The following is a 20,613-nucleotide window of genomic DNA, read 5'->3' as shown; positions in this document are numbered from 1 at the left end:
AGTGGTCTTGTTGATGCTGGTGCGCTGTCTTGCTTGAATAATGCTTTGCTGGTAGAATGTCTTATCGGTGCCATAGGATTGCAAGGTTGCCATCAATGACAAAACCTTCAATCACACACAATGTCTCATTGGAGTGTCCATATGCCAACATTATCGTATTAGTAATCCCAGAAGTATGTCTTCCAAAAGGAGGAATTGAGATGGGAAGTGGTTTGAGGGTAATGAGTAGGGAATAATTAAGATGGGGAGTGGGTTGAGAGAAATGAGTAGGGAAAATACTATAAGATCAAATTTTTGAGACTTAAAGGAAAAATAAATCTTCAAATTTGGAATTAAGGATGGTGAATACTCAATGCTAAAGGAAAGATGCATGTGTGAAAAAGTGGAATAAGTTTGTAAGCTGCAAGACACAACACTTCAATTAAGTCATTACATGTATGGTTAGACAGATATAAGAATGAATATGAAAACCATAACAAATCGACTAATTGCTTTCTAAAAGATGCGAGTATAAGATTGCTCTCTGATTTGTATAAGCAATACCAATGACTAGACTACACCAAGATGAAGGATTTAATCTATATGAGTATGAGATTAAGATAAATGGATGCAAGATTATACTAGATGGATGAATAATAAGCTATATGAATTCAAGCAATCATGAAATATACAAAAAGAAATTAATCTAAGATGCAATAATCTCAAAAAGAAAGCACAAAAATCTTCAATGACTCCAGAGCAAAAACTGTATAATAAAAATAAATCTCCAGGATGTTTTGAATGAGAGATGAAGGTTGAATTTATAGAGAATCACAAGAGAGATCAAGAAAAATCACAATTTAGGATAATTGAAATAATTGAGAAATCAGATTCAGTTAACCTTGAGATAGATTCCAATTATAGTTTAATTGAAGTGCTTTCGGAAAAGAAGTTTGAGTTTGCATTAGAAATACAATTCAATTAATTCCATGCACTTGAGATAAAAATAGGTAATTCTTTGATTTATTCAAGAAAAAAGTCTTTTCAATGCAACTAAACTTCTTTTCTCAAAAGTTTGAGTTCCAATTTTAGAGAATGATTAATAATTGAATTAATTGCTTTTCTGATTTTCAAGTTCTCAATTTAGAAGAAAGAAATAATATCTCAAGTTTGATTTCTCTTTCAATTCAATTCTTTTATTTTATTTTCAATTTAACTCTTGCTTTGTGATTAATTCCTCTTTTGTAATAAATTAATTCATTTTTATGATTAACGACAAATTTATTAATTAATTAAATATGCTAGGATATTTAATAAATTAAATAGGATAATTGATCAAAATAATTTTCTTGGAATGATTTAATTAATTAAATAAATATTTAATTAATATAGAATAATTCACTTGCCATGTGACATTTGATGATTGAAGAATTAATTAATTGTGTGCTCAAATTTGATTTAATTGCCTTTGGTCCTTGGTGATGTTCTCGAAATTAGGGGCCCATGGTTTAGATGACCAATTTTAGGGTATTACATTTGCCCCTCTTTGAATTAATGTGCGAGCAGTGCATTGGTTCAAAGAATAGTTGATGTGTCTAGGAAATACCAGTTCTAAACTTGATTGATCACAAACCAAATGAAGAGCAAGGTGCTTAGCTTGATTTGAAGCGATGAAGCTAAGCAGAGTTGATTAAAGTGAAACTAATCCCAAACTTGATTGAACTAGGACCGATAGAGAGAAAAGATACCAAACTTGAACTTGATTGATCAAGAAGCAAATCTTACTAATCTAGAACTTGATTGAACTGGACACGAAGATAAAATCGACCTTGAACTCGATGGATCAAGACACGATGAGTGAAGATAAACTGTCCAGCTTGATTCGATGCGATGAAACTGAACACCTTCTTAGATTGAGCGTGTGATCAAAGATACTCTTTAAACTTTTGATTGAGTTTAAATGAATAATCAGCTTGATGAAAAGTGATTAAACTGATTAACATTAAGAGACTGATTCAGATGAAGGCAAATATTAGCTTGATTTGAAGCGATGAAATTGATATGCCCCTAGCGATTGATTCAATTCAGATGATCGAGAGATCTCAACTTGATATGAAGCGATGAAGCTGAGATGCCCCTTAGCAATAAGAATTTGATTTATTTTCTTTAGTTGAAAAGATTTTTGCTCGTCTTTTGATGAAGATTTGAAAATTTTCTCGACATTGAAGATGTCAGGCCATGAGGTCATGAGTATGCCCCCTCGGGAGTGAAATCGAAAGATAGCGAGGGTACATGATGATTATAGGCAATTGTTGGAAATAATTTATTTGAGCACAAAAAATGATTCAGAGGAACATTTGAAGATTTAGCGTTGATGATTAAAATTAGAGTTGATTTGAGAATTAAATTGAGATTTAGCATTGAGTCCAAAATGATTCAAAAAATCAACTTGAGGATGAAAGTGCTAAGTGGTCAACATCGTGAAATTTTGATGAGAGAATTGATGTCAGATTTTTATTTCGATCCCAAAAATGGACTCAGGACAGCCAATTTACGAGCTCTTGATTTGATTTCATCATACTTGTGTTGATTGATTAATGAGATGTTGTTCTATATGCTTTATTCTATATGTATGCATATCTTTTCAGTATGGATGTATGTAATGCAAATGAATATGAATGTTTGTTTTTTTGTTTCTTTTCATATGCAAATAAATGATGAAAATGAATAATGAGTAATGCAAATTTTTTATTTATTTTAATACAATAATACGAATGCAGATGAATATATAATGAAATGTATGGATCTATATAGGATGCTTATGTATGCAGCTAACGTCTCAATACACAAGTACTCGATTGGAGAAATGATGAGAAAGAGACCACTTAGCTAAGAAATGATGATACTTCAAACTCTCATTCAGAAGATAAAGAGATCATTGTTATCATGCAGAAATCACTCGAAATGCTAAAAATGCAAAATGAATGCAACTAAAACTAGTCACTGGATTTGGAATGCTTAATATTCATCACTGAGTGTTTACAAACATAGCAGGCAGATTAGAGTTCCTTCCTTTTGTTATCATTGTTTTGAGCTTGGGTGATTTTGTTCCATAGTTGGCTAAGGTCTGCAAAGTTGTGCTTAGCATTTCATGTTGCCTCTGAGTTTTTGGGTCAAAAAGGGTTTAGGGTTTTTGATATTTAACCCTTCCTATGTTTTGAAAACCCTTGTGTTCTATTTTTGTGTCACCTTTTTCCACTTAACCAGAAGGGTAGGTCCATCGTGAAAGGGTCCCCCCTTTACGAATTGCCTTAGGTGGGTATTTATTAATTCTTTTATTTAGCGCCCTTTTCCTAAGTTTTCATGTCCTTGTCGGGCTCTGTAGAGATCATGTAAGTTCCAGTAGATCTAACGGTGCGTGTGGTCTCACGAAGGAAATATGCGCGAGGTTTATCCTTCGTGAAGTAGAGAAAGCCTGGCGAGTCTCGAATGTTAAGTGAATCCTCTGATTAAAGATCATACATCTTCAGGAAGATCTGATGGTTGGCACTGTTTTGCTCGAAAAAGGTGTCTGATGTTTACTTTACATGAAATGGCGAAAGGGTAGCGGGTCCAATGGAAAGATTTCTTACAAGGTAAGAAGGGTGCATCTTGCAGAGATCGAACGGCCTACGTTGTTTCGTTGGGCAAAAGAGAATGTGTTTTATCCTTCACAAAATAGAAAAAGGATAGGTGGGTCCGATAGGTAAGTAGTTTGTGATATTAAAGGCCGATCAACTTGAAGTTGATCTAACGGTTCACATTGATTCGCAAAGAAAAGCTGTCAGGGTTTTATGCTTCGTGAAGTGGAGAAAAGGTAATGGGCCTGGCTTAAGGGTAGCATGGAGAGTAGAAAAGGTTCATCACAAAATAGATCTAACGGTCTGCGTTGTTTTGCTAGGTGAAGTAGCATGCAGTATACTCTTTGTGAAGCAAAAAAATGAGCTGGCGGTTGCACGACAGATGATGTGGCGAAATAGCTGGATGTCTAGCTAGGGAAAATGATGATCTGTCGGTATGACACACGGCTCCAAGTAGATCATGGATGGCCCACTTAGATTGAGTGGCGATGGTGATGAAATCCATGGCCAAAATAAAACACGTGGCTGTTAAAATGTGGAGTCTGATAGAGTTCTTGGACGAATTGGCGGCTGACATGTCAGAGTTATCTGCTAGAAATAAAAAGGGCATGTGGACTCTATGCAGAGGGCCCACTTTGAAGATTAAAGGGTGTTAAAGGTTGCACATCTCAAAGGTGATCCAATGACGAGCGTTGTTTTGCAGCCCGAAGATGCAAGGTGATTAACCTTTGTGAAACAACGAAAACCACTAGCGGTGACGGTTGTGTGCGGTTAGTCATAAGAGACTAGTGGTCGCCGCGGGGAGTAAAGATCGAATGGATGGTAGAAGATCTAACGACAGACGCTATTTTGCGTGGGAGAGATGCGTAAGGTTTATGCTCCGCAAAATAGCGAAAGGAAGGTAGGGTCCGATTTTAAGCAGCTTGACCCAGGTAAGGTAAAAAACATGCGGGTTTCTCAGGATCCAAAGGACAGCGTTGCTTCATAATGAAAAAGTGAGAGGATTTTAACCTTTACAAAATAGCGAAAGGTGAAACACTTAGAAAATTTTATGATCCATTGGAGCCATTTTTTGAATTCAATTGCGAATTTAATCCTGAGTTGATTGCCGAAGCATGCGGTTTTAATGCTTCAATTCAATGCTCGGCTACCATATTAAGCTTCACATCAACTGAACATCAGTACCATTTCAAAGAGTTTTGCAGAGGAGCCAGTGCACAAAATGAATTTCTTCAAGCAATTAGTAAGTTTCTGCATATTGCATGTTAATTACAGTCCGAATTGGTATCACTGCATGCTTATTTTTCTCAGAAGTTTGTCCAAATTTTAATTGAGAAACTGCAATTCCGGGATGGCACCAAGAAGGGATTTCATAGGGAAAGTGAATTACCAAGACAGAGCTATCTGTGATGATTTTTTAGAACAATTAACCATGTCCATAAATGTCGTAGCCAAAATTAAAGAATTGGTACCCAAAGCCCCCCGTCTAAGAATTGGAGATGGTTTGTATGACAAAGGCAACTGGTTGAGGGATCCACAGATAGGGATATCAGGTCTAGGACTTTTTAAGGTGGGTTTTAGTCAAAGATATGCCTCTGCTATGATGAATAGTATATGTGAATTAGACATGGGAAATCTCATAGTCCCTGGGGTTTTCATGGATGTAGATTTGTTAACCCATATTGCACACAATTATGACCCTGTGGCTAGATGTATCAAGAATGTGAATGGAAGAGCCTTAATTGAAATCAATGATGATGAATTTAGGAAGGTTTTTAAGCTCAGTGAGGTATCAAATTACTTAGAGCCTGTCAATTTTGAAACATTGGCCCAAGTCTACAATGTGCAGAGAGATCACCTCAGGAGTGGTCCTTTGAAGGAGTTTTTTGTCAAAATAGGAGGGCTAACTATTGTAGGCCCTAGTACCATGGAACACTTCTCTCTGAATTTGTTTAATCTGTTAGATTTTTGGGGAAGATGCTGAAACCACCATGCCAACCATTTATATGCTAATGATATCACAGATTTTAAACCCCTCTTTGGTAGTAACATTTGATTATGCACCTTATCTCACTGATGCAATCCATGCAGGATTGATAGGGATAAAAAGTGGTAAGGTAGATAGACCTTTTGGATGGTACTCCCTTATCATGCATATGTTTTTATTCAAAGGTAGTGATTACTTCGCTAGTGAAATGGATTTAGTTAAGGAAAAGGATGGTGAAGAGATGCATGTACAATTGTGGAGCACCATTTTGTCCTGGGATAGAGAGGATGCCAGCTACCTAAAGTTTGAAAGATGCTTTGCATCTAAGATTAGGATTTTCTTATACTTAGAGAACCCTAGGATCCCCAAATCTCTTTTAAAATTCCTTAGGCCTAAGGAATTTTCTGAAGGTATCAAGATTGTGCACAACTGGGGTGACATATACTTATACCCTATCTCTACAGTTTTCAGAATTTATGGTTTCAGAGGCACTCCATATTTATTTCCCTATCAAGTCCCATTGAAGGTAGGAATTGCAAAGGTCCTAAGGCAAATTGGGGGTGTGTAAGAGGGAGAGCTAACAAATAGGGGAAAACGGACCATTTTCCCAACTGTCACCATGGCTTATCAATTTGTAATCACCAAGGGTGGTTGTAAACACTTTGATGACTTCTTTCAACCATATAGGTTGTCTACTACAGTATCCAAGTTTGTTGACCTTGAGGATTTTTTCAATGGCATGTTCAGGAAGAGAGCAGTATGTAAAGGTAGGCCACACCAATTCCATTTCCCTCAGGATCTTATTAGAAATGAATTCAATGTGGGTGAGCAGGAATTGAGGAAAGGAAAGTGGGTGGCATGCAAAAAGGCTCTTGAATTTATTCATCAATTTGATAGTAGTTATGACCCTCTATTTAGATTTAATCCCTTTGAGGAAAAGATTGTTGGCATTTTTGATGATTATGTTGTGATTGTCATTGATGGACACACACTTTCTATAAGATAACTTTTTGAATGTATGAATTATGCTCAAACGGTATTTGTTCCAAACTGGTATTATGTTGTAGTCTTTAGACTATCGGTGTTTTGCAAAAAGTGTTTACCGATCTCAAGCAGCATGAAGACCTCAAGTGGTTCAAGGATCTCAAGCAGAATGGAGCAAAGGAACTAAAAGCGATAGTTATCATTTTCCCAGTCTTCATTTTTGTCAACCGGTAATCTGTTTAATAATTAAACCGGTATTACTCTGACTTACCAACCGGTAATCGGAAAAGTTGTATAAACCGGTAATACTCTGTGATGAGTTACCAATCGGTATATTTTTGTGATGAGTTACCATCTACCAACACTTTGACGGTGATTTTGTGTCGTGTTACCAAATGTGTATAGATACACTGAACCTAGGAACTTGCAATGTAATCCTATTGGACCAACATGAAATTAGATTCCTTTTAAGGACATCATGTCTAGGGTTTTAGGAGCCGTTAGGGTTCAAGGTGATTGAAGAGGTTTTTGCATGTGTGACTACAGAAGAAGAATAGGTCTGTGTGAAGAAGCAGAGTGTGGAGATATTGAAGACTGAAGTAATGTTGAAATGCATTAATAATGAGCTATCAGGGATCTAACCAAGCATACCGTGCTAATATTTAGATCACTCACTTGTTGATTACTCACATCTTTGACAAGTCTGAAACCTTTAACTGTGTAGGCTTGGCAAAGCCTTTGTAAATCCTCTAACAAGGTGGTTCACAACTATGGATCTGAAATCCTCTCACAAGGTAGTCTTTAATCGAACTTATCTCCTAACAGAGATTGAGATTCCTAACAGGATCTGTTCTGGTAAAGAACATTGTATGACCTTAATCGCTCTGGTTACTATTCTGCAGATAGTTACTTATGAGTTTCATCTCACCGTGTTTTTTCCCATTTGGGTTTCCACGTCAAAATCTCCTATGTTATTGTGATTGTTCTTCTGTGGGTGAATACGTTATTTGCTATCTAGTTTGCATGTGTGTTAACTGATTTGTTTGTAACACTTTTTACCGATTTACTGCTAGACTGTTAAAGTGTTTGAGTTCAATATTTTTTGGTATACTAATTCACCCCCCTCTTAGTATTCATCAATTGGTATCAGAGCCAAAATTTCTATAAGTCTAACCACTTGGAAAGAGATATGGGGGAATACACTATGAGGGAACTTACTCATTGGCTCACTCAGACTGAGCAAGCCTATGATGAACTTAAAGTCAAGTATAAGGCCTCTCTGGCAAAAAGGAGAGAGCATGCTGAGAAACTGATGGAGCTAACTGAAAACAGTTCCTTTGATGAAGCAGACATGGATGCCCTAGTTGAAGAAGTTGAAAAGATGAATGAGTCTAATGCCAACCTCAGAAGGGAACTTGAAGGACTGACTATCAGGATGTGTCAAGAGCTTGAGAACCGGAGAAAAGCAGAAGATCTGGTAAAAGACAAAGATCATGAGATCTCCAAGCTGAAGCAAGAAATCAGTGCACTTACCGCTCATCTCCAAGAGAGCAAAGTGGAAAAAGAGGAAATGCAAGGTGAAATAAACATGGTTGTTTCTGAGAATGCAACCTTAAAGGAATCCAATGCTGCTATTTTCAAAGAACTCACTGAGTCAAAGGAAATACTTGCCAAATTCAATAAGAGCTTTGTTAAGCTAGAGAAAAAGCTTGAATCAGCTAAACTGGTAAAGAATACCAATGGACTTGGTTTCTCTGAATATGAGGAAGGTGAGACCTTTGGAACAAAATATGGAGCATCAAAGAAGCAACCGACACCAAAGGATAAAGGTAAGCAAAAGTTCAAACCTGTTTGCTTTAATTGTCTCAAGGAAGGACACATTGCTAATGTATTTAGAAGTAAGGCTTACAATAATTTTCCTTATTTTCTAAACAATAAGCCTAGACCCAATAGATTCAATGGTAATTGTTATGCATGCAACAAGTTTGGGCATAGAGATTTTGAATGCAGGTCTGTCATGCAAACACCAGAAGGTATCCTCAAAGGAGTCAAGGAGTTTTTCCTGAACCCTCTGGGAACCAGAACCCAAACCGTTTTAATACCTATAATCATCAGTTAGGAAGCAGTGGCTATCAAGCGGCAACCAGATGGAGAGCAACTTGTTTGATCTATCACGGTAGTGGCCACACTGCTGCAACATGCAGAAGGAAGAATGTAAACATGAACAATGGACCTTGGAGAGCACCTGGAATGGTTTGTTATCATTGCAACAAACCAGGTCATACAACAAGATTTTGGAGGATGAGAAAGAATATATTGGATGATATACCGGTCACTCCGGAAGGAAAGATTGATGTTGAAACTGTTCAAGCGGATATGAAGAAAACCTGGAAGAAGAAGCCAGAAGAAGTGTCTCAAGAAGAACCGGTTTTTGCACCTAGCGTGGGAGTCACTGAACTAACAAACTAAGCATCAGAAAAGCTTAGGGGGAGAAAACGGTGAAATGTTTTGAACCCCTAGTCGACACCGGTAAAAGACCTTAAATGGTATGTGATACCTGTCAACTGGCAGAAGACCAGAAATGGTAAAAGGCAAATTAGGGTTTACGCCCTAATAGTGGAGCATTTATTATGGTAGGTGAAGAACTTGTTTAAAAGGATTTTTCAAGTCATTTTTCACTTATTAGTTCTCAAGCGAAGAAGTTTTCAAGTGTTGAGCGACAAAAAGTGATTTGGATTGCGATTCGAAGAATTTTCAAAACCTTGAAGAAGAATCAGAAGCTAATATCAGTCGATCAAGTGTAGAATACAAAGCGGTATTTTAGCAACCGAAGGAGTGTGTAGCGAAGTGGAATTTGCAAGCCCTAAATTTTGATTTACGAAGGTATTTTTTGAATTTCTCTGTTTATCATGGCTTCCACATCACACTCTAGTTCTAGTGCACCCGTTGATTCAGTAGACTTCATCCAATGGAAGGCAAAATATAATGCCCTATCTCAAATACCCGTTGGTGTTATAGTGGAGGAAGGTATTTCAGATTATATTGATTGTAAAATTGAAGACTTAGGATCTCTGATGATCCATTCTCAGTTAAGCTTATTCTATGGAAAGGACAAGAAGATCAAACCAGGATTAAACGTCTTGGAAAAGAAGAAGCTTCACAATGCAGTCTATTTCCTTGAAGAGTTTTTAGATGATCACATCTACATCATTCTGAGCAGAGTGCACGGTGACAAAATGTACTTAGAGAGGACACATGACATCACACTAGAAGCTATTCATGGCGTCACCAGTTTCTGTAACGTCGGTGAAGTGCCAGCCCTAAGGAAGATCAACAAGATAGAAATGACTAAGCTCACTGGTTCAGTGAGCGACCAATGGGGAATGACCATCAATCCCATCAAGGATGATCTGGTCAAATATGCCTACATGGTAATAGGTTATCGGACATTTTATGCTAGCAGGATCAACTCTGTCTCTGCTGCAGTGGTAAATGCTACCTACAAGATGATCATGGAAGATGCATCATTTGATTTATGCACCTATATGCAAAGGCAACTTCTGGTGAACCTGAAGTCGATTAAATAGGACAATGCCTTGAGATTTAAGTTTGGACAACTATTGGTTGGGTTGTTCTTCTACTTCCAAGGTTACTTCCCAGGAGTCAGAGATATTCAGTGGTCTGCCGACCAACCGGTTACAAAGCAAATTAAGGAAAGCCTTCAAGTGATTGGAAATGGTTATCCAGAAGTTCTGAACAAATACTTTGATGAGTTTAGACGCAAAATGAGCCAAAGAGTGAGAATATCGGGTGATATTGTCAAGAAATATGAAGATGACATCTACTTCACCATCAAAGTTGATGAGTGCATAATGGAGGTGGTTGAGCCTAAACAGGAAGAAGTAGAACCCATGGGATATGAGGTAATGTATGACATGCTAGATGGGTATGCCTCTACCCTACTCGCCTCGCCCCTTGACCCAAAGGCAAAGAGAACCGACACCTATTTGGAAAGGGTTACACCAGTTGAAGAACCTTTAGTAAAGAAGGGAAAGGTAGTGTCTTCAGTATCGACACTGGTTACTGCAGCAAGTCCCAAAGTGACCAAGTGGTCACCAGCAAAGAAGAAACCAAAAGTTGCACCCGCCAAAGTGTTTGAGAGAAAGCGGAAGACAAAAGGCAACACACCAAACTCAGAGGACACTATGTCTGAAGAACAACTTAAGAAGACTAGGCAAACGAGGAAAATGACAAAGACAACCAGTAATGAATTGGCAACATCTGCACCGGTAAATATTGATATTTCCTCCTACAAACCTTTGACACATTGTCAAAGAACTATTAAGAATATTAGAAGAAAAGTGCTTGGTGATTTGAAAGAATGCTTTGATGATTTTGATGATGATGAAAAGGAAGAAGTTGAACAGGGAGTCATTAAATATCTATGTATTAATGACCGGTGGCCATCAAAAATTAAATCTGAGACACCTGATTCTTTATATAATTCTTTAGATAACAAATGGCGCATTGCCATAGAGAAGGAACAGGAAATAAGAGAGGAAGTATTTGCACAATACTTTCCTGATGTACCTAAATCAGAACTTTATGAAGTGGTGGAAAGATATAAGGGCCTCTTCTTCATGAGAAGGAGACTTCTGTTGCTAGAAGGAAAAGTCCCGAAAGTGTTAAAAGATACCCACTCCCTTGCTCAATCCGCTCCAAGGTTGCACCAAGTGGAAAAAGCCACTAAGAAAGCTAAGAAAGAACCAGAATTCAATAAACTGGATGAGGTGTATGATAGTGAAGGAGAATCAGTCACTGATCAAATGGAACCCATTGATGTTGATACCTTGAACGGTGAAGATGTTACTCTGGGTACATCAACAAAAGCGACAGGACCAGAAAAATAGGCAGAGGAAGAGAAGAAGCAACAGGAAGAAGAAAAGAAGAAATAGGCAAAAGAAGAAGAAAAGAGGAAATAGGAAGAGGAAAAGAGAAAAGAAGAAGAAAAGAGGAAACAGGAAGAGGACAAGAGAAAAGAAGAGGAGAATAATAGACAAGAGGGAGAGAAGAAGAAGAAGGAAGCGGAAAAGAAAGAAGAAGAGAAACAGAAGGAAGAAGAAAAGAAATAGGAAGAAGGAAGAAGAGAAAAGGAAGATAGAGGAAGAGGAGAAAAAAAAGGTAGAAGAGGACAAGCTAAGGGCTAAAGAGAAGGAGGGAGCAGCAGAGAGCACTCAAGTGGAAACCCCAAAGGCAACAAGTAGTCAAGCCAAACCGGCTGACATTACTAGTCCCATTGACCTTCAATCTGCAAATGAATTAGAGCTATTGCAAAGCATTAAGCTTTCTCAAGAACGCCCAGAGGTGATAAGGAGGAAGAAGGAGCAAGATGTGATCCAAGCTGCGGTGGACACTCTTACCGGTTTGATACTCGGTACCAACCTCCCTAGTACCGATTCCTCTCTGGCTCAATTGAAGCTCTTATGCACAGTTGTAGAGGACCAAGTGCAATGCCTAGAAGATGTTGCCGAAGCTAATGCCAAAAAGAAGCATCAAAAGGCTTTGAACACTACCTTGGTGAAAAAGTTAAATGAGCTCCGGTCCGATCTACAGAAGGCACAAAAGGACATTAAAGATGTTTTGGATGGGAATCTACTACTCAACAAGATATGTCAACCCCATCTATTCTGTGATGATGTGCTTTCTTAGAAAGATATAGTACAAACTGATTTGCAGACGCTCATAAGCATCTTCAAGATGCCATATGATTTCTTTACCACTTATGGGCAAACCGTTCACCGGTTTCAACTTCAGGCTGCAAGAATTGATTTGGAGATCAGCAATCGGACCAAGGATTTGTAGGAACTACAACTAGTTCTACTACCAAGACTGTAAATACTTCAGAACTGCTATCTCAATCTGGATGCCTTGAAGGTTACTCAAGAGATGAGTACCTTGGACACCAAGGAGGAACAGGTATCCCAGATGCAAACGGAGAGTGAGGTTGCTACCTCATTGCTTGAGTCATGGTCTGTATCCATGAAGACATTTATGCAAGACTTTAAATTGGTTTTTGACAAGTTTCACTCTTTATTGTCATAAACACTTATTCAGCTAATAGAAACAGGGGTTATTCAGCTGTATTTTGTCATTGTTGGCAAAGGGGAAGAAGTATTATGGTATTTAAAATTTTGATGCATGCTATGTATACTCTCATGTTTATCTATGTAAGGAAGTAGTATACATTGTATTTTCTGCAAAGGGATAGTGTATATGCTTAGGGGGAGTAATTTTGATTATGGCATTTTTTTTTGTAAAACACTTAGATGTCAAAAATTTTCCTAAGTGTTGCCATCAATGCCAAAGGGGGAGATTGTTGGCATTTTTGATGATTATGTTGTGATTGTCATTGATGGACACACAATTGCTATGAGATCACTTTTTGAATGTATGAATTATGCTCAATCGGTATTTGTTCCAAACCGGTATTATGTTGTAGTCTTTAGACTATCGGTGTTTTGCAGAAAGTGTTTACCAATCTCAAGCGGCATGAAGACCTCAAGCGGAACGAAGCAAAGGAACTAAAAGTGGCAGTTATCATTTCCCCAGTCTTCATTTTTGTCAACTGGTAATCTATTTAATAATTAAACCAGTATTACTCTGACTTACCAACCGGTAATCGATAAAGTTGTATAAACTGGTAATACTTTGTGATGAGTTACCAACCGATATATTTTTGTGACGAGTCATGTTTATCTCTGTAAGGAAGTAGTATACATTGTATTTTCTGCAAAGGGAATTTTGATTATGGCATTTTTTTTTTGTAAAACACTTAGATGTCAAAATTTTTCCTAAGTGTTGCCATCAATGCCAAAGGGGGAGATTGTTGGCATTTTTGATGATTATGTTGTGATTGTCATTGATGGACACACAGTTGCTATGAGATCACTTTTTGAATGTATGAATTATGCTCAATCAGTATTTGTTCTGAACCAGTATTATGTTGTAGTCTTTACACTATCGGTGTTTTGCAGAAAGTGTTTACCGATCTCAAGCAGCATGAAGATCTCAAGCGGTTTGAGGATCTCAAGCAGAATGGAGCAAAGGAACTAAAAGCGACAATTATCATTTTCCCAGTCTTCATTTTTGTCAACTGGTAGTCTATTTAATAATTAAACTGGTATTACTCTAACTTACCAACCGGTAATCGGTAAAGTTGTATAAATCGGTAATACTTTGTGATGAGTTACCAACCGATATATTTTTGTGGTGAGTTACCATCCACCGACACTTTGATGGTGATTTTGTGTCGTGTTACCAAATGTGTCTAGATACACTAAACCTAGGAACTTGCAATGTAATCCTATTGGACCGACATGAAATCAGATTCCTTTTAAGGACATCATGTCTAGGGTTTTAGGAGCCGTTCAGGTTCAAGGTGATTGAAAATGTTTTTGCATGTGCGATTACAAAAGAAGAATAGGTCTGTGTGAAGAAATAGAGTGTGGAGATATTGAAGACTGAAGTAATGCTGAAATGCATTAATAATGAGCTATCAGGGATCTAACCAAGCATACCATGCTAATATTTAGATCACTCACTTGTTGATTACTCACATCTTCAACAAGTCTGAAACCTTTAACTGGGTAGGCTTGGCAAAGCCTTTGTAAATCCTCTAACAAGGTGGTTCACAACTGTGGATCTGAAATCCTCTCACAAGGTAGTCTTTAATCAGACTTATCTCCTAATAGAGTTTGAGATTCCTAACAGGATCTGTTCTGGTAAAGAACATTGTATGACCTTATCCGGTCTGGTTACTATTCTGCAGATAGTTACTTGTGAGTTTCATCTCACCATGTTTTTTCCCATTTGGGTTTCCACATCAAAATATTCTGTGTTATGGTGATTGTGCTTCTGTGGGTGAATGCCTTATTTGTTGTCTGGTTTGCATGTGTGTTAACCGGTTTGTTTGTAAAACTATTTTACTGGTTTACTGATAGATTGTTAAAGTGTTTAAGTTCAGTATTTTTTGGTATACTAATTCACCCCCCCCCACTTAGTATTCATTAAAGATTAAATTCCCAATTCCTTATTTTGAAGACCTAATGCAAACTTTAAAGGAAAAGAGGGAAGCTATAATAAGAGATAATCCTGACAAGGCTAGGTTGGTGCTAAGTAAGCCTGCCTTTGCTAAGGTCATCCCTCCAGGTAATTATGTAATGCATAAGAAGCCAAAATATAGTGTATTAATGCTAGTAACAGGGGAGCCCTCTACTTCAAGAGGGAAGAGAGCAATAGAAGATGTCATTGACATCCAATACTCCCCTAAGAGGAAAAGGGTGGGGAAAGAAGTGCAAATAGGTGAACCTTTGTATTTTCCATCCCAATCCCCTATCCATATAGGAGATGAACAGGCAGTGGCCGAATAATTGTTGCAGTTAGGGAATCTCAGGGAGATTGCCTACACATATGAGGAAACACAAAAAGGGATTCCAGAAGAGCCACCAAGTGCTAAGATGAACTTAATTGTAGATGAGTTCAAAGGCAAGGAGTTAGACCCTGCTGTCAAGCAAGCCAGTGAGGAGTTCCTGGCTAATAGTAATTTTGTCACAATAGGGGCCTTCATGCAATTTGTTCGGAAGCAAAACATTGAGCAATTCAAGGCAAGGTGTGAAAAGAAAAAGAGTGAGCAGCCTCACAAAGATGCAACTTCAGTAGAGGAGGAGGTGAAACAAGAAATCATGGTAGAGTTCAAAGCCATTACTCTTGAAAAGGGGAGATAAATGGTGTCAAAGGTTGGTGTTCTAATCCTCCCTGAATGGGATATAGCAGATGCCTTGGTACTTGAAGCAGTTAGGAAAGAAACCAAGCTTATGGAAGGAGTGACATTCAGGAAGGATAATGCTACTTTGGTCATGTGGTCCTTAAAGAGGGATGTGAGTAGAAGAAGGAAGGATACCTTAGCATTTCCTTGGAGGGATGATTGTTACAAGAGTCCAGGACACAGGAGTGGTGGAAGCTGCCAGCATAGTTCTTGAAACTGCAAAATTCAGTGTGGTAGTGGCTGAGAAAGAAGCTAAGGAGAGAGCTGATCTCCAAATAAAAATAGAAACAATTCTAAAGGCTTATAATGAATCCAAAAGGGAGGTAGCTAACAGGGATAGTATTATTGCTAGACTACAAAGTCAATTGGTAGGACAACACCAAGGAGGTGAATCCTCTACTCTGATGATTGCATTTTCTCCAGCAAGACCTCCACCCACTAGTCCTATTGTTGAATTTCCCCCTTCTCCCATGACCTTTGGTTTTCAACCAGCTGAGACCATTCAACATGAATTGGAAAAGTTAAAACAGGGTCAAGCCCTGTTTGCAAATAAATATGAAGAAAAGGTAAAGGCCATAGTTTTGAGTTTTGTTGATACAGTCAAAGCTCCCATTGTGCACACTAACATGAAGAGAATGTTGGATATTTTGAGTGATTTGAATGAAGACAAGGCTACTTTGGAGCCAATTTTAGAGAAGTGGATGCCTAGGGAAGTGAATTTATAACTTATGTGTGCATCTTATGATGAGGCAAGATCTGATGCCACTATTAAATCCACAAGTGAGCTAGCAAAAAGAATGACCAGACTATCAGAAGGAAGAGCTGGTGTAGAGAGAAAAGCCAACTTGTACAGGAAGAAATATACTGAGCATAAGTTTGAATTATTTCTTGGGGGTTTTGTTAGTCCAAATCAGTTGAAGGACAAACAAGTGTGGCTTGATGAGCTAGGAGGTAACTTGTCTTTAAGGGTGAATGAAATTATTAATACAGATAACACATCCTTGTTTGTTAAGACAATTGAAGAAATAGAGAAGATAAAGTCACACTACAATTTTTTGGAATCAGAGGTTAAGAAAGTGAGAAACTCTTGGAAAAGGTTAGTTAAGTTGAAAGAAAAAAATGTTAGTTTCTCATGGCCTATTGATGACATGTTCCAAGAGTGGACCAATAGGTATGCAGTGCAAGAAGAGGAAGTCCCAGAATAGTTAGAAGATATTGTAGTGGAGCAACAAACTGAAAAGGCCGCTGGGATTGAAAGTGACGTGTAGCTTCTTGTTGAAAGAAATTGCGGTTGTAACAAACTATTTTCAGGGATGTCCGAAGCTTGTATGCATCCATATTGTTATAAATGGATACCAAGACTAAAGAATAGGGGATCACAAGAATTTGTAAAGAAACTCTGTTGAAATATATCTAGGTTTTTTCTAGTTCTCTCAGAGATCACTTTGAATTATGTAACATTTTCAAGAATGAATATGAATATACAGATCGAAGTTTTAGGCCTAAATCTTCTTTGTCTTTTGGTGTGCATTCATTAGTTTGCTGGTTTCATTTGGATGATTTAGGGTTGTTCAAATGAGCATGGATTGTAAGGCAATCTTATAGACATATTTGTGGCTTTTCTCTTCAGGAGAGGGATTAAATGTGCATGAAATATTTCTGTCAGTAGATCAATTGTTTGTTGCTTTGAATCTGATGAACTATTTTAGTTAAATGGGAAAGGACCTATGTATATGTTACCCATGTATGGGGTTCATGAAAGCTGAAATGATGAAATGTATGAGAATGTTCAGTTTTGAAAACTTTTGCTTGATTTAGGTGACTCTGTGTCCTGGATAAGGCACTGATACCTATTATGGAATTATTTCTATTTTTCTTGAGGATCAGTACTGAAAATGAACACAAGCTTTTCTTTTAATGTTTCAGTTCCATTGAGGTGATGAAATCCATAGGTTTTTAGCATTGGTTTTCTGTGGATCTCAATTTTAAAGTGTGAAAGTTTTCACAAGTGGTATACCCACCCGAGCTTTGGAAAAGTTTGAAGTGTAGAAGGTTTTGTTGAGAACCTTGTTATATGTTTTTTTCTGGAATTCTATTTTCTTGGTGCCCTCTTCATATGCAAACAAAGTTATCAAATCTTCTTACAGGGAGGAAAGGAGAGAATTAGAATTTGAGACTAACACCTTTTCATGTGCAATATTAATTATCTTGTCCGCAATGACCCCTTTTTTCATTCATATCCTTGGACAGATTATGCATGGACCCGGATTGCACATTTAAACAAATTCCCTCAAAACAGACAAAGAAATGATGAGAACCTCCTTGTAGCATACACATAAGTGGAGTCAAGGTATGTGTGGTGATTTCACCTTGATGTGAAGGCTCTTATAACAGACACCCAGTTGATTAGATGTTTCCAGATCATCAGAATCATTCCTACAAGCATAAGACAAAGAAAATATTATGCCCCCAATCCTTGTTCCTCTTAGTCAAGATAGACTTCCTCGAGTTACTCAGATGGAATAATAATCGAAAACCAATATAAAAGACAACACACAAAGAAAATTTCATGCATATCTCAAATTGTTTAGTGATTGTTTTCAGTAATGTTGTTTTTCTTGTGTACTCAGTGATAAAACTCTTCAGTAGTTAGGAGACAGGTGACTGACTCATATTGGATGACCGAGTATCACTGACAGAATGATGACTTGGTTGATACTGCTTAGGACACGCAAATTGCTCAGTCGATTACCCTAAGACTAGGACATTGATCAATTTCAAGTGATGAGGGTTCTAAAAGAACTAGGATGTCACAAAAGCGACTAAAAGATATGTACAAGTGAAAGCGTAGATGCAGCACTTCAGTACAGGAGATAAGACAAACCTGGACAAAATCCAGCAGCCATACTGATCTATGACATTGTTTTGATTTGGCGACCATTGATAGGAATATTTGGTTTCAAAGAGTAAGTACCTCGTATAAGACCAATTTGTCTGGTTTCAAGTGTGCCCTTCCCTGTATAAGACATGTTGATGTTTGATAGAGTTTGATAGATTGATTAACAAGACATGTGATAAGTGTGATTGTAGACCTTGAGAGTTTGTCTGTGGTTGATTTGGTTTGAAGGATAGGCTATGCTTTCTTGCTTTGGATTTTTAGTTTTTTGATTTTGTGAGTTTTTGATTTTAAGGATTTTTTCCAAGACATCTTATGATTTTTAGGAGTTTATTCAGGACATTTTATGATTTTTAAAATTTTTTCTCAACTATGCCCCCAGTATGCAGACCTATATGACATAATGATCTATATAATGCATATGTAGATAATGATTTTTTGATATGACCCATGTTAATGCAATATGCATGATGAAGATGCATTTCCTATTCAAACAAGCATGACCATGTTTGTTTAGCACTTTTTAATACACTAATTGAATTGGAGGTACAAAACATTTCATAGATAAGCGGTCAATTGATCCTTAAGGTCCCTTGGAACATCCAAATTAACGCACTTAGTGACTAGGATTTACAAATGGAGATGCGGAAAACTTCCCCATAGATTCTTGAAACTTTGATCTTCTTTTGCCCATGTGAGTGCAAATGAGTTAATTACTGCTCATGTGTTCACTAAAGATCCTTAGAATCCTATATGATTAGCTACGTGGATTATTCTACCTTCAAAAGCATCTCGAATAGAGCCTCACTGCTCGCAAGATTTTAGAGCTCCAGCGAGGTTATAGACTGTAATTTCTTGAATATTGCACCATTGCCAGTAGGCGTCCATAGCCCTAATGGAGTTACTCACATGTTCCCATAGTCAAGATTTTTGTCGCACTTGCATGCATGATATTTCAGTTATATATCATTTCTCTTTTGCCTTGAGATGAATATTTGGCATAGCACTTTTTTTTTTCTTGCCTTGACTTGTAAGTAATGAAACCTACTTGGGTGTGACAATTATAGCGGCGCTGAAGTAGAATTTTAGATTTTTCACTAGTCATATGATCACCTAGGTGTCTAGAATGAATTAGAGATTTTTTAATGTGTTTGAGATATAGCAATTGATAGATTTTGGGTTAACAAGTCTCAAATAGTGAAATCACTACCCAACCATAAGTAAAGCGTTGTCATAGGGTAATGTTAAAAATGAATGACCTTACGACCTCAAGGACTTCATGTCTGAATATCTACGAAAGGAGATGACCCTTGTTTGTCTTGAATGCAAACAAATGGTAAACTTGGACAGTTGCCTTGTTTTATTAATGCTGCTATATGCAAATGCAGAAAATGTATGAATGAGATGCATTTGAAAAAGAAACTATATGTGATGCAGTGCTTTTAAGAAAATGATATGCAGTGCAAATAGAAAATGCTAAACTAACCCAACCCTTAGATATATATCATTTAAGGTGCATGTTGTTCATAGGGTCAGGGAGTTTTGTGTAGGTAGTTCACTGGTCCACCATAAAGATGGCTTTCAAAGAAGGACTCGACAAAGTGTACATGTCCAACATCTCCAACGTTGATTTCCTTATTTTATTTTTTTGGATTTTGCAATGAAACTAGGGTAAAGTCTTATGCAAAGGATTGGATAAGGGGTATGGAAGGATGAAAAGGAGGCATTGGATAATGGACTAGATATTGAAAGTTTGGTTCATGAGGGAATGGAAACGTTTGCGGTATCACCATTGGCACACATCTTGAGGGATGGTGGATTGATGGAGGAAAAGTGGATCTGAGATTTTGAGATTTGGATGGAGGAACAACCAGAGATTTTAGGGCATAAAGATCCCAAATAGATGAAGGAGGTGATGGAGAAATAGATTTGGAAGGTTTAAAAGAAGGAACAACAATTTTGGTTGTTGATTTGAATTTTTCTTTAGATAGTTGTGCTTCAAGGAGACACTTAGGAATTCACATGGTTTTTGATTTTTCATGCTTTTGTAGTTTCTTGGAACTCATTGCTTCTACAAGTGCCTTAGGAACCCATATAGCTTTTGATTTTGCTTTCTTTTTCTCAGTGAACCTTTGTGTCCTTCTATATGGATGGAAGGTACGTGAATATGTACGCCTTTGTTGATCTTGCACAAGGGATGGAGGAATATAGGGTCCTAAAATGGATGGAAGAGATGAAGGGGAAGGCGTGTGTTGGCATTTTTGATGATTGATGCTGTGATTGTCATTGATGGACACACACTTGATTTGAGATCAATTTTTGT

This window comes from Cryptomeria japonica, chromosome 10 (genome assembly GCF_030272615.1).
Source record: "Cryptomeria japonica chromosome 10, Sugi_1.0, whole genome shotgun sequence".
NCBI classification, from domain to species: Eukaryota; Viridiplantae; Streptophyta; class Pinopsida; order Cupressales; family Cupressaceae; genus Cryptomeria; species Cryptomeria japonica.
This window is presented reverse-complemented; position numbering follows the sequence as displayed.